General features: G+C 51.1%; 1 pseudogene across 1 annotated transcript; it reads left to right on the top strand.

Annotated features, from left to right (window-relative positions):
• Nucleotides 1–1,523: 1,523 nt before the first annotated feature.
• Nucleotides 1,524–9,995, top strand: LOC311376125 (ski-like protein; annotated as a pseudogene). Its single transcript, XR_014684295.1, has 5 exons — nt 1,524–3,297; nt 3,776–3,864; nt 5,311–5,453; nt 7,454–7,848; nt 9,372–9,995. The product of XR_014684295.1 is annotated as a ski-like protein (transcript).
• Nucleotides 9,996–10,032: the final 37 nt, after the last annotated feature.

Raw genomic sequence — 10,032 nt, forward strand, 5'->3', positions numbered from 1 at the left:
GATTTTGCCATTTGTGTGCCATAATGTCTGCTGTGTGTGTGTGTCCTTTTGGGTGGGGGGGGGGGGGGGGGGGGGGGGGGGGGGGACAAGACTGGAGTTCAGATGAGTGAGTGCCTGGAATGCTTATCTCTATTGTCACAAGGCAAGCCTCAACTTGACTAAAGACGAGTAAGGTGTGTGTGTGTGTGACAGAAGCAACTCACCTAGATAAGAAGGTGCTTACAGTAGATTAGAAAAGACTTGGGTTAGGGGTTGGGGATACATAGATTCTGCGTAGTATCGCAATATTTTGCTTGGCAATAAGGTTAATGAATGGACTGCAAGTACTGATACATTTATTTGTTTTCTATATATAAAAAATATATATATGGAACGTCTCTTAATGAAAACACAAATTAAACTTCTTGCTACTTTGAACATTTAATCGATTGCATTATCAGTCCGGATTACCTGGTCAGGATCAGTAGGTAGTTGGCCAAAACAAAGATGGACGCCAGAGAAAGAAATCTGAAAAATGCGCCATCCGCTTTCAAATAAAATCTCTGGGCTTGTTTGGGACTACATCGTAATAAGATGATAACAAAAAAAGTTGTATTTCCTGCTTTATTTTTCCGTTTTTTTTTTCATTTTTCCATTTTCCGTTTTTGCAATGTACCACAATTGGTATCCTATCGTAATGTCACACATACACACTCTAATTAAGGACTCGTAGTAAGCAGTTTGCCACAGCAGCTGAAGGAATAATGAGCAGGTGTGGACGGCACGTTTGTGTCTTTGTGTGTTGGTGTGTCTGTGTGCAGACTTTGAGCCGTCATCTGTCAGACACGTTGGATACACAGCTAGAAGCACGTGCAACCATTAGAGAAAGAGAGGCACACACACGCACGCACGCGCGCACGCGCAGACCCATCAGATATACAACTACGCAGTACACATCCCAATGCCTCTGTGTTGCCTACCTTGCTGCCGGTACACATGCTCACACATATTCACACACCTTTCTAATAAGGTGTCTTGTCACCCCCATTAATGCTACTGCAGAGGTCAAGCATATAGGATACCTCTAGATGACGACCTGAGGTTAATGTCTGTATACCCCCACTCAAACACAAGCACACACACACACACACACACACACACACACACACACACACACACACACACACACACACACACACACACACACACACACACACACACACACACGGAATGGCCATTGATCTGGTGGTACCTGCCTTAACACACTGCAGTGGCTTAGTTTGACATACACACGCGCACACATGCGCGCACATGCACACGGGCGCTAGCCTTCACTTTCACATCTCCGACTCCACCATACCTCCTCCGGTCTATCATTCTCCCCCACTCTCCTCCTCCTCTCTCCTCCTCCCCCACTGCTGCAGTGCTGTTTCCCAGAGACAAGAGAAAGAAAAAAAAAAAGAAAAAGATGTGACAAGGAAAGGCAGTTCACAGACGAGCCCCCTTTTCCTAGGCATCCTGCCAGGATGCATAAAACACACACACACACACACACACACACACACACACACACACACACACACACACACACACACACACACACACACACACACACACACACACACACACAGAGAGCCACCACATGTGCGTACGCAAATGCAAATGGGTCAGCATATGATGTGGGTGCTTTACCATGTGCATGCACAGTGCTCTTTCCTCCATGCCCTTATACAACACACACACACACACACACACACACACACACACACACACACACACACACACACACACACACACACACACACACACACACACACACACACACACACACACACACACAGGAGGAGGAAGAAGGATCCGGATGACTAGTTAGTGTGGACGTGTTTTGCCTAATACCTTGCCGTCACAGTAAATGGACGTTATTGTTCTCCGGCTGTTTAGCGGCAGGAAATTGACAGTCGCTCTTGGCTGACACGCCACGGAGGGAAATCCTTTAGTTCACGGCACCCAAACCTGTCTCCTTTCATTATGCACCACAGTGTGCGGGCCCGCTATGCACGCGGTGGGGTTCTGTTGTGATGGCCATGTCGCGTCTGCCCACGAGGGGCGTGGCAACGCACGCAGCTCTGGCCGATGACGCAGATATGCCCAGGCCCGTGCAACGCTACACAGTCAATTATTGATGTCTTCTGCAACTTCTCTTCTCTCCCGAGGTTTCTGTTCCATTGCTCTCTCCCTGGTTTCTGCTGCCTCGCTCTCTCGCTCTCTCGACTGGTTGTCCATTTCTCTCCCCCTGCCTGTCAGTCAGTTGTCTTTAGTCCAGGCAGTGCAGTGCCTCACCTCTATGTACGTACGTGATTGTGTGTGTGTGTGTATTTAGACGTTTGTGTATATGTGTGTGTGTGTGTGTAGGCTGGCAGTGAAGCCTGTCTACTACAGATAAGCATCAAACTCATCACCCTCTGGCCTCTCACTGAGCGTGGCCTGGATTCTGTGTGCAGAGAGCAACCCTCGCTGACATGCGCACAACGCGAGTGTGTGTAAAAGTGCACTGGTAGCGCTGCTGGTATTTACCGAGCTCCAACGGGTGTCGAGCTGACTGAGAACTCCTGTACAATACAAAACGATGGCACGCGCACGCGCACACATGTGCACTGTAGTACTGACTTTTCCTGTGTTTCATTGTATTCTCAGCAGACCCTTCTCTCTCTCTCACTGTGTCTATCTCTTTTTATCAATGACTCGCAGTCAGGCATGTCCCCCCGTCTCTGTGTCTCAGTCTCGTGTCTGGGTTAATACTGTCTTCGGTGTGCCCTTCCTGTTGGACTTGGTCACGCTCACTCCGCTCAAGCGCAGCGTTGGTGTGGGAGCATTTGTCTCCATTTCACACCTCCTGTGACCGCACTGTTCATCTCTCTCTTTCTCTCTCTGTTACTTTCTCCGTCTCTATCTCTCTCTAATTGTTTGGCATTTTGAAATGGTCATAATGCATCTCCATTATATCCTTCTGTCTGATCTCCTTTCTGCTCGCACTCTCTCTCTGCGTCCGTCTCTCTGCGTGTGTTAGTCAGTCTGTGTGTGTCTCTCTCTCTCCCTCTGGTCTGTGCTTAACCCCTGGTCGCAATGGTCTGCTCCACACTCTTCCCACTGTATGCACTGTACATGTCTCTCTCTCTCCCTCCCCGCCTCGTGTTCTAACCCTCTGTCCCTCTCTCCTTGTCTGTGCAGAAGGCCATGGAGCAGGAGGAGGAGGAGGAGAGCCAGGCGAGGAGGCCCCCCGCTGGGGGCAAGCTGTCCGAGGCAGACCCCTCCAGGAAGGTAAGATCCACCGCCAATTAAGAGTGACAGGCTCCTCTTCTGCTAACGGATGGCTTGCGCATCCACCCTCCACCCTGCTCTTACCATACACACACATCGTACATGTGTGCCTCGTTCCCTCTGTCGCAAACACACCCACTGTGGCACACGCTAACATGCTCGCATAACGAGAAACCCAGCCTCTTTGTCATGATTATCTCCCTTTGTAGCACACGCACACACACACAGACACACACACACACACACACCTGGCGTGATGGATGAGCCTTCGTCCATGTAGGAATATATTATCTCTATTAGATTATTACTGTATGAGTGCAGCACATTCCTGTGTGTGTGTGTGTGTGTGGTTGTGTGTGTGTGTTCACCGACATTAATGTATCACATGCTTAGTGGCACTCTGCTGTAAGACAATTTCAGGGGATGTAGGAAAGGCTGAGGTATTATTCAAATAGTGTATGTTGTGTGTGTTTTACAGGGTAAAGCAGCCATGCCTACCATGGTTTTCAACCGTCTTTTCCCCGAAATCAAAGAGGAGCCCGGACACCCTACCATGGTCCACCCAAGGTACTACATTACCCACAATGCCCTGCTGTAGACGACCCATTTTGTAATTGGTTTTGTTTGGGTAGTAATTAACTCATTGAATGTGAACAGGTCATGTTTAGTTCATTGAACATTTCTATCTGCTTTCCGCCTCTCAAGCTAACGAATACGAATACAAATGAGCTCATTTCATTATTTCGTCATCGGTTTTCCTTTCAATTACAGTTTACAGTTTAATATCGAGGCATGAAGATACATTCCCAAATCGAATGGTTTATTTAACACATTCAGCCAAGTATTCCTATGAACACAAATATGCATTTATTTTTCTTTGCACTGGCTTAATCAGAGCCGACTCCTCATCCACGTCCCCCTCCCCCTTCCCTCTCCCACCTCTGCGCCTCCCCTCTGGGTTCTGCCAGACTGTATGTTATTACAAGGCTGTTAGCCAGCCGGCTCCGCTCGGCAGCCTGGCCCAGATTAAAGGGGGCTTGGAATTAGCACACTAGCCCACTGGGCCACACGTGACTCAGCTCCCTCCATCGACGGTGGAGGCGGGGTGCAACACAGCAGGCCGGACCCATTGGCCAGAGCCGAGATTAAAGGCCACTCCTCCCATCCCCTACGTTTCCCCCCGCTCAAACACGGCAAAAATAAAAGGAAAAAAAAACTCTGCCACCTGCATCCAGCGGGGCGGCAGCTGCGCGGTGGAAGCCGCGGCCGGCGAATGGAAACGCGACTCCCGAGCGTTCAGCGTTTCCGCCGACATCCATTAGCGCCGCCGCCGCACATGTCGGAAACAAGAGCGCTTGCATTATTTAATCACGGCAGGGAGGGGACGCTCCGTCTCTCGGGCTCGCAGCTGCAGCAGTCTTGCCCTCCTCTCCCGGGGACAGAGAGTCAAACGTGCATAGTGGCCGTGTTGACGCAAAGGGGCCACGCCCACTCACGGCGGTACCTAGCTCACGGTCACACGCACGCCGCACTGTGCCGCCCGCTAGCGGTTCCAGGGTTTTTCTCAAAGCACTGCTCACCACCGGCCCCTGCGCGGCCCCTCCTAACCTGGACACGGGTGATAAGCTTTGGGGAGGGGGCCTGTTCAGGCCGAGGAGCTGACTATATGCGATAAGGACGGTGACCATTTTAAAGTCTGTTGTTCTTGCGCGGTCTTCAAATGCTTTGCGGCGACTGTATAAATGAAACAATTTAAATGGTTTGCCCTGACTATAAAGCCACGGTTATTGGCGTGGGGTGGACAGCGATGCTGGTTTGATGTGTTTGCAATGCAATGTCCTCTGGTTTATGAAATGAAATTGAAACAATAAAAAACAATGTCACCATCTTCCAATGTGCAATCACACTAGGCTGAGGTTGAGGCACGGCTAGTGAATGATTGGTTAAGGCGTGGTCTATACAGTGCAATAGTAACAACCCTCTCTCTCTCCTTCTCTGTCTCTCTCCCCCTAGTTACTACCTGTACACGTACGATAAGATGGTGGCGCCAAATGTGTCTTTGCGAAGGGAGGCGGAGATGAGTGCCGAGATGCTGGGAACGCTCCTGAAACAGCACTACAGTCGCCAAGGGCCCGCCCACGACGAGCCCCCCATGGGTGAGTAGAGACACACGCGAAATAGTGTACTAGTAGCACAGTTTTGCGTACCACCTACTCGCACTCGCGCATTGTTCGGAGATGGGGGCTTGTGTGTTTTCAGGGTGGTGCTGAAATTTACAGAATTGCATGCGCTCACACATACGCACCTACACGAGCGACGTCGGCACTGCAAACGCCCTGCTTAACGCTAAATCTTGATTAAGAACCATATTTGCATATACGTGTATAATCACAGTACATAGATCGCTTTGCAAATCTTGTGGAAACATGTATACATTGAGAGACACACACACACACACACACACACACACACACACACACACACACACACATATAAGCTGCATAATCACAGATTTGCATCACATGTGGCCCTGCAGCTGTATACATAATCATATGCATTGACCTTCACATAACGGCTCCGGGGGGCACAGTGCTATTGATGACCGAGAGCGGCGGAAACGGCAATGACCTCCCGCTGCGCACGCGGGGCGGGTTTCACATGACCCCCTGCAGGCTCCAGTGTCTACATGTCTGCATTAAGGGGCCATGTGCTGGAGAACCACAGGAGAGTGGCTCTCTCTGCTGGATGAAGTGTCTGTGACTGGCTGTTTGGCTGTCCATTTCCCTCTGTCCCCGCCCCCACCCCGCCTCCAGCGGCCCGTCTGTTTTTTTTTCTCTCTCTCTCTCTTCGTCTCTGTCTTCCTCCTCCTCTCCTGCCTACTACTTCCCCATCCTTCCTCTTTGTGACTCTCATCCGGCTGGCTGCACTTCCGGCGGCTGCACTCCGTTTATCCATTCATCCCATCCATCTGATTCTCCCTTTCTCCTTCTCTCTCTCTCTGTCTGTTGGTCTGTCTTTCTATCTTTCTCAGGCTATTTTCATCCGCATTCGATTTTTGAACCCCCCCCTACCATATCTACCATGCTTCCAAGCTGTCTTACACTCTCTGTATGACTCATTGTGTGTGTGTGTGTGTGTGTGTGTGTTTGTATGCGCACACTGCACACATATCTCAGGCAATTCTCCTGCACACGGCTACAGAGTGTCTCCTGACAGCCTCTGTTTGAGTGTGTGTATGTAATGTTCAGGACTCCTTGGGGAAAAGGAAGTCAGTGTTTATATGTGTGTGTGTGTGTGTGTTTTCGTATGCGTGCAAGTCAGTTGGACTCCATCAATGAACCACCCCTGCTCTGCCACACATGCTGTGCAGCGAGAGCTCAAACACACATAAATATGAATACATTAGTCTGGTAAAATCCCCACTGAACAGTCTCCCGAGGTGGGTGGGTGGGTGGGTGGGTGTGTGTGTGTGTGTGTGTGTGTGTGTGTGTTGAAAAAGAGGCACTACACACAGGTCCCAACGCATCCACCAACATGGCGGTGATGTAAGGATCAACCGTTACTGTCAAACCTCAGTCTCACGGTGACAAACAAACGTACACTCGTATCAAGCACACACTTAAACTGTGCGTGTGTGTGAAGTCATGGTGGATGTGTGTATGTGGGAGACAATTTGATCCTATTTCCCATGACGTCCACCTTGGGGTTGTGTGTGTGTGTGTGTGTGTGTGTGTGTGTGTGTGCAGGCGTGCTGGGGAGAGGGGGATGGAGTGGAGGGAGATGAAGACTTCTTCTCAGCACAATACCTTTAAATGTCTCTCCCTGTCTCTATCTCTGTCCCTGTGTCTCTGCCTCTGTACATCTCTGTCCATCTCACTGTCTCTGTCTCTCTCTATCTCTCCCCGGGTGTGAGTTATTTGTAGGTGAATAATAGTGTGTTTGCTGGTTCTCTTGTGTGTGTGTAGTTATTAGTAGTTATTTTTTCCATGCATCTCCGCACAGCGGCAGGGGGGCGGGGGGGAGGGAGGGAGGGAGCGAGCATCAGTGTTTGCGAGGGTGTCACCCAGCGTGGGCGGGAGAATGCGCACGCTGTACCAGCCCGCCTCACACTTCCTGTCCCCCCCCCCCCCCCCACCCCCACCCCTCTCTCTTTCAGACCTTCACGCCTCTCCTCCCGATGCAGAGGAGGCCAAATCGCAACACCCAGCAGCAGAGCGGGAGCGCCTGGCCCAGGCAGTTTCCATGGAGACCGGCAGCCTCGCTTGCAAGAAAGGCGCCCACACCCCCACCCACTGCTCTCCCTGCTCCCCTCCCCCCCCACCTCCTCCGCTGCCCTCCGCTCCCCTCGCTCTATTGTCGTCGACGACGGCGGCCTCCGCCGCCTTGACGGCGTCGTCGTCGTCTCCGCCCCCGGCGAGGGAGGAGGCAGCGGCTAAGGACGGGGTGGTGGAGGACGACAAGGACCGCATCGTGGTGGAGATCATGCAGATGTACAGCAAGCAGCAGGAGAAGCTGCACTCCACGCTGCACAAGCAGTTTCAGCTGGAGATGGTGAGCAGGGGGGGGGCCTCAGTCTGGTGATGGACAGACGGAGGGGTGTGGAGGATTAGTCGACCGAGTCAAGGCGTCGCTGCACTTGGCAGTCGGCGCCAGAAATAGGATTCGCTTAAATGTTTTTTTCTTTATTTTTTTCTTTAAGAAAAGCGCTCTGCCAATCATGATGTTAATGGCGAAAGCACGCTATACACTATGGGAAGAAATATGCGTGAAAGAAAAGTTGCCCCAAAATATCGAATCATCGATTTTATTTAATTTAATCTTTTCGTAATTCTACAATTCCACACGGGGGTCTTCAGCACTTCGTCACTGCGGTCAGGTCGGGTGCGCTGCCGTTCGCGATCAGTTGGCGTTTTTATGACCTTATACACACCTGTGCTTATTAAGCCTAGTTTCAGAATAAAAACCGAGGGAACCAACAAGCTGGTGCTCCCACTGAAGGAGTGAGATCTGCGGAGCTTCAACTCATCGTTGAAATGTCGAATCAATTCAATTTTAATTATTCTACAGAACGAAAGGATGATTACGAGAACGGCTCGCTCACTCAGTCACAAGAGATGGACAAGATGAACAGAATAAAATAACTCTGATCTGATAATCTCATCTCTTGAGACAAATATTTTATTGATTTATTTGCCCTCCTACCTAACAGTTCAAATGATGCAATGCCGAACACATGCGCTACATGAAAGCCCACTGCATTAATACACGTTGCCTAATTTCCTACTTTTTTGCCTCATAAAATAGGATTTTAGATTGAAACCAATACATTAAGCATTTGTAAAGGCTCTTGTACACTAGTTTTTAGTTTGGGCCTCTTAGATTGTCCTTTTGCTTCGTCGACCGATTTCTTGGCATTTTCATTTTCTTCTAACTAGTCTACTAGTCGCTCCCAAAACATCAGATTAACCGTCAGGAAAGGTTTTTGTCAGGAACATCCCTGGGGGATGGATGAGTACTGGTGACCCCCAAATCAGGCCCCGACATTAGGACAGAGGCCACTATAGATAGTGAGATAAAAGAAATGCATACAAAGAAGAAAATGGTGGGTTTTGTGTTAGTAAACCTTTCCATCTCTGACAGCCAAGCAAAGAAAATCTCCTAATGAGTATCACCCACAGTATCCACCCCCTCATTAAACATGAGCGTATTCATAATGAGTGAAATGGTAAACCCTACCCTGAGGACGGGCAGGTGAGGAGGGCTACGGCTTTAGCCAACGCTGAGGGGACCGCCTTCCCCGGCCGTCGCAGGCTGTCCGGCCACGTGTGGCTGACAGCGCGGTCACCGAGTCAACGTCTAACAACGCTCATCCCTCAACCCTCAACCCACCCGTCCCCCGTCCCCCGTCCCGCTTAGCGCCACATTATCTACCTCCAGGGAACTCCGGAATCAGTCACGGAGGCTCCTCATTACGATGTAATTACAAGCCGCTTACTCCGAGCGTCATCCAGTCTAACGCCGCCGGTTCTCTCTCTCTCTCTCTCTCTCTCTCTCTGTCTCTCGTGTTCCTCCAGGAGCTGGAGGCGGTGCGCGGTGGCGAGGCGGCACGGCTACGGGAGCTGAGCGCCGAGCAGCGGAGCTCCGCAGCGAGCTGGAGGCGGTGCACAGCGAGCAGGCCCGCCGGCTGGCCCGGGCCCACCACGAGCAGCAGGAGCTGGAGGCCCGTCTGGAGCTGCTGCGGCAAGCAGGCCTGCGCCTGTGAACCCGGGCCCCAGCACCAGCAGGAGGCGCACTACGCCGCCCAGGTACAGCCCGGTGAAGGGTCCGGGGTCGGGGGTCGGGCTGGGGGGGGGTACAGAAAACAATTGGGTGATGGTCGGGAGCTCCCGGCATCATCGTTTTGGCCGTCTTGTCTTTTGTGCCCGTATGCCTAAGTAGATAAGTACGTCTCACATGGGGGAGAGAGAGAGAGAGAGAGCTTAGCGTGTAAACACACACATGCAGACACGCAGATATGCAGACACACACACACACACACAGCTCCTTTGTTTGGGTTTCCACTGGACTTGTTGTCAGATAGGAGCAGGCCAGATCTCAAGGGCTGGAATGTCCCCCTCCCTTCTCTGTGTTCTCTCTGGGGACAAACTCATACTGTCTGGCTGCAGGAGAGTGTGTGTGTGTGGCCATCAGCTCTCGGGCATGAATACACGTGCATGTTGTCTAATGGGTTGCCCC

This window comes from Micromesistius poutassou (assembly GCF_964030765.1).
Source record: "Micromesistius poutassou genome assembly, contig: SCAFFOLD_1739, whole genome shotgun sequence".
Classification (NCBI taxonomy): domain Eukaryota; kingdom Metazoa; phylum Chordata; class Actinopteri; order Gadiformes; family Gadidae; genus Micromesistius; species Micromesistius poutassou.